Source organism: Procambarus clarkii, chromosome 22 (assembly GCF_040958095.1).
Source record: "Procambarus clarkii isolate CNS0578487 chromosome 22, FALCON_Pclarkii_2.0, whole genome shotgun sequence".
NCBI lineage: Eukaryota > Metazoa > Arthropoda > Malacostraca > Decapoda > Cambaridae > Procambarus > Procambarus clarkii.
Genome location: NC_091171.1, coordinates 26,810,488 through 26,816,487, shown reverse-complemented (window position 1 = coordinate 26,816,487; position 6,000 = coordinate 26,810,488).

Here is a 6,000-nt window from a genome sequence, read left to right as displayed (position 1 = left end):
AAAACATGAATAAAATGCACAAACAAATTCTTATAATAAAATCAATCAATCAAAATAATAAGAATAATTAGATGACACAATGAAAAGTTACGTTAAGGCAAAATAACAAGAAGTGCAATACAAAAGTAAATGGGAGGTGTTGGAATATTGGCTTTAAGCCACCACTTCTCTCAGTACACGCTAGCGTCTAGCCGGGAGGAGTGGTGACAACGAGAGCACTGAACATTCTAAGGTCTGAGGTTGGGGCGACCCCAGACATCAAGTAGTATGGGGGGGGCGAGTGCAGGTGCAGCCAGACCGGCGACCAATCAGCGGAGCCGGCAGCGATCAACATGTAGTTTGGTGGTTTGAGTCCGAACAGGTGGCTGGCTGCATACGTTTTGCTCACCCTGGCAAGCCTTGCTGGTGTTGTTGTTGTTGTTGGACATGTCTTCCATAGTCGTTTTATATAACCACAACGACGTAATTGTGGAGGGAAGAGCAGGCTCAATCTCTTGAAGGAGATTATCGTCACAATATATATATATATATATATATATATTGTGACGATAATCTCTTTCAAGAGAGATTGAGCCTGCTCTTCCCTACACAATTACGTCAAAATACAAGATACTATATACAAGATACGTTCACCAAGTATCGCCAAACGTTTTGCCCAGAGAGCAAATCGTACCCAGCACACCTGGGCACCGCCGTAACCAGCTAACTGCTCATCCTCTGCCTGCCTGTTGCTGATTGGCTGGTGTCTCGTCGCCCCAGCCCTCTGCCACCACCACAAGTCGACGTCTGGGCTGCAGTGCAGCAGTCTCGTCAGAATATCTCAGTGCTCCATGCAGTGACATCTCTCGCTGGTAGACTAAGCCTTGGCTTTCGTGTACTAAGGGAGGTGGGAGCTCGAAGCCAGTATTCCAGCACTTATATTTTATTTTGCTATCACTGTAACTTACTTCTCTTAGCGTAACTTTTCATTTGCCAGTGATTATTCATGTTATTTTGTTTGTTGACTTGTCTTGCATATTTTTATGAGATTACCTTTATTCATGTCTTGTTTTTCTAGAGTAATTAAAATTTCATTGTTTATATACTTGTGTTTTGTGTGTCTTCCCATTACCTTACCACAGACGAAAGGACCAACTTTTCTCTTTTTTTTTTATTATGTGACGAGGCCCTGCCCCTAGCTTTTGAAACAGCCGAACACCAACGCTTTACCGTCACAATATATATGTGTATATATATATATATATATATATATATATATATAAATATATATATATATATATATATATATATATATATATATATATATATATATATATATATATATATATATATATATATATTAGTATATTTTGGTAGCAGTCTTTCCTGTAGACATATATTATTAAATATGACCGAAAAAGTAAGATTAATAATTCTAACACGAATTTTCTCAATCTTTCGTACATTTCTTTTCACTGTTGGAGGTAAATCAAAAATCAATTCTCCAAAATTCATTTTTATTTCAAGTCTGACGCGACACGAGCGCGTTTCGTAAAACTTATTACATTTTCAAAGACTTTAGTTCACAAATACACAACTGAATAGAACTTACGCATCTCCGATTTTATATCTACATTTGAGTGAGGTGGAAGGGGTGATGTGGCATTAACACAAGACAGAACAAGAAGTGGCATTAATAGGGTATTAATTTCATCAACACAAGACAGAACAAGAGGTGGTATTAATAGGGTATTAATTTCATCAACACAAGACAGAACACGAAACAATGGATATTGAATAGAAGTGTTTGTAGAAAGCCTATTGGTCCATATTTCTTGATGCTTCTATATTGGAGCGGAGTCTTGAGGTGGGTAGAATATAGTTGTGTTGATAATCCTTGTTTCAGTTGTGACGATAATCTCCTTCAAGAGATTGAGCCTGCTCTTCCCTCCAAAAATACGTCACTACAAATATATAAAACTACTATGAAAGAAATGTCCAACAACGACAACAACATCTCCAAGGTTTGCCAGAGCGCAAAACGTATGCAGCCAGGGACACCTGCTCAGCCTCAAACCGCCAAACTACCTGTCTTGTTGCCGGCTACTCGCTGATTGGCCGCCGGTCTGGCTGCAACTGCACTCCACCCCCCCATACTACTTGATGTCTGGGGCCGCCACGACCTCAGTCCTCAGAATATTCAGTTCTTTCATACGGTTAACACTTCTTCCTGGTAGACTGAGCTTTGGCTTAAGTGTACTAAGAGAGGTGATAGCTTGAAGCCAATATTCCCGCACCTCTCATTTTATTGTATATTGCACAGCTTGTTATTGCTCACTTGTCTTAACGTAACTTTTCATTTTGCCATTTACTTATTCTTATTATTTTGATTGATTGATTTTATTATACGAATTTGTATGTCCATTTTATTCATGTTTTGTTTATCTAACGTAATTAAAATTTCATTGTTAAAATTTACTTGTGTTTTGTGTGTCTTCTCCTTACCTTACCACAGACGAAGTTCCAGATTTTCTATTTTTTTATTCTATGTGATGAGGCCATACCCCTAGCTTTGAACAGCCGAACACCAACGCGTTACCGTCACACAGTGCTGAGGTGATGTTGGTCTGTGAGGATGTCCAGGTGTTGTTCAATGCGGGTACGGATACTTTCGTCGATGTTGCTATTTCTCCACTCGTTTGTAGCATGAAGTTAGTTTAGTTCATTTATTATGCACCCCATACCCATCCTGTGGGCGGTAGTGGAAAGGGTTACAGAGGCACATAATGGGCTCAGGGACTGAACCCCACAATTCATTTAGCTAAGCAAGTTACAATCTTGATGAGCTAGTTACAAAATTCAATATAAGTCATCACATCAACAATGGGTTCGAGATCGACCTCAAGTACAGGTTCTAAATTAAGCAACTGACATATGTGGAGAGCTAGTGTCAAAATTTATATGTTTGTCCTGCACACCGCCCCCCATCCAGTGGGCAGCGGTGGATAGGTTACAATCACTTAGTTACTACCTGCAGTTAGCAAACTGGGGATATTTGGCTAAAATTTCTGGTAGCAGATCATTTTGAATGAAATATTGACACATCGCTGGAACATTGGTTATAGAATTGTCTCTAAATTCACGTATCTTTTCGCACTCCATCACATAGTGACGGAGGGTGTGCGAATAATTTTGTTGACACAGTTTACATTTGGTCAGGTCTACATCAGCAGATAATGAGAATTCCCAGAGATACTTGTAACCGAGTCTAAGCCGAGCAGTAGTAACATCTAGAAGTCTGCTGATTTTATTGGATGATCCATAGATGTGTGGCTCCTCTTGCATGATAGTATGATGATAGATGGAATTACTGGTGTCAATTTCACTTTGCCTCAGATCTACAAGATCTTGTTGAAGTTCTCGGTGTACAGCTGCTCTCAGATTGCTCATTGACAATCCAAGGTTACACTCAACGGCTCCTTTAAAGGCAGATTCTTTGGCTAACTTATCAGCTCTATCATGCATTCGGAGGCCAACATGAGATGGAGACCACATGAAATGGACTCTGTTACCATCCTTAATAATTTTGTTGTATTTGTGTCTAGCTTCGGACACGAGCATGTTACAGTTATGTCTTAAAGAGTTGAGAGCATTTAAGGATGATAAGGAGTCACTTACAATTAATGTATCAAGTTTTGAGACTTGTACACATTTCAGTGCAAGGATCAAGGCAAATAGTTCAGTCTGAAGGGTAGAGGCCCAGTTGTTTATACGGACTCCCCACTCAAAGTATAGGCCATCGCCCATTGTCAGGACAACTGCACTTCCAGCTGCACCCGTGGTGCGGTGTAGGGAACCATCAGTATATATAATTTGAGAGAGAGAATGCTCTGTGGACAGAGCATCAATATGGCTTAAGGCGTTGAGCTTTGCCTCAAGACGAAGCTTGGGCTGATCTCTAATTTGCTTCTTGGGTGGAAAGGGAGGGATTAAAACTGGAAAGGGTGTAACCTCCCACGGTGCAGGAAAGTGCCGTTGTTGTTTCTCTTGGTACAAATCATGAACCTGATACATTCTGAGTTGAGTTCCAGTTTTTGTTATCCATTTGGAACAATGCTGATCTTCAATAAAGAAATTCTGGAGGGCTTCTGTGCAAGGATTAGGATGAGTTAGCCTAAGCATTTTTATACCAATTTGACAGTTAATTTCAGTAACACGATCAACAACGCTCAGAATATTAAGTTCCTTTCTCATATTAAGTATCTTTGTGGTACGAGGGGTAGTTGCGTTTTGTTGTCTTTGATTTCATTCTCTGCCTTGTATATCTGATCACGAATCAGATCCTGGCGATATTTTATCGTGAAGGCTTGATTCCTTGCTGCTGGGTCGTGCGCTTTAATATTAGTATATTTTGGTAGCAGTCTTTCCTGTAGACATATATTATTAAATATGACCGAAAAAGTAAGATTTCACAACTATATTCTACCCACCTCAAGACTCCGCTCCAATATAGAAGCATCAAGAAATATGGACCAATAGGCTTTCTACAAACACTTCTATTCAATATCCATTGTTTCGTGTTCTGTCTTGTGTTGATGAAATTAATACCCTATTAATACTACCTCTTGTTCTGTCTTGTGTTGATGAAATTAATACCCTATTAATGCCACTTCTTGTTCTGTCTTGTGTTAATGCCACATCACCCCTTCCACCTCACTCAAATGTAAATATAAAATCGGAGATGCGTAAGTTCTATTCACAGACCATTTGGTCCGGGAGACATCTCCCGTCACGCAGGGTGCAGTCGCACCTCCACAGATCTCCAGTATCATCTATTGATACTGGTAATGGCTCAAAAGGGCCACCACTTACGAGCTATTCATGCCTGTGCCACCTTTTGGGTGGCTTCATCTTCATCTTAACACATTCACAAGGGAGACATCTCCCGTCATGCAGGGTGCATTCGCACCTCCACAGATCTCCAGTATCAGCTCTTGATACTGGTAATGGCTTAAAATGGCCACCACTTACGGGCTATTTATGCCCGTGCCACCTTTTGGGTTGCTTCATCTTCATCTTAACACATTCATAAGGGAGACATCTCCCGTCATGCAGGGTGCATTCGCACCTCCACAGATCTCCAGTATCAGCTCTTGATACTGGTAATGGCTTAAAAGGGCCACCACTTACGGGCTATTCATGCCCGTGCCACCTTTTGGGTGGCTTAATCTTCATCAATCAATCAATCAGTTCTATTCAGTTGTGTATTTGTGAACTAAAGTCTTTGAAAATGTAATAAGTTTTACGAAACGCGCTCGTGTCGCGTCAGACTAGAAATAAAAATGAATTTTGGAGAATTGATCTTTGATTTACCTCCAACAGTGAAAAGAAATGTACGAAAGATTGAGAAAATTCGTGTTAGAATTATTAATCTTACTTTTTCGGTCATATTTAATAATATATATATATATATATATATATATATATATATATATATATATATATATATATATATATATATATATATTTATATATATATATATATATATATATATATATATATATATATATATATATATATATATATATATATATATATATATATAAGACTTCTTACATTCTTGTGCAAATATATACTCTGCAAACCGTATCAAATTCAAATTCAAATTCAAATGTTTATTCATGTAAAAGTACATAGGAGATGAGTTACAAACATAATGTTGGATTTATAGATAAAGCTAGTACATACAATACCTGAAGCCACTAATACGCACAGCGTTTCTGACAAGGTGTGGGGGGGGGAACACTTAGACTAAAACTTAATACTAAATGAGATTAAAGTATAAATTATGTTGAAAACGGGAGGGACGTGGCACAAATTAGCAATTAAACAAGTTGGTCAACAAACAATATTGTTTGAAAATAGCAAGACATGTGTTGACATTAAGGTGGTAAGGTAGGTTACATGGAGTTTATTAGGTAGTAATCAGTTTTTCTCTTAAACTGGTTGAGAGAGGTACA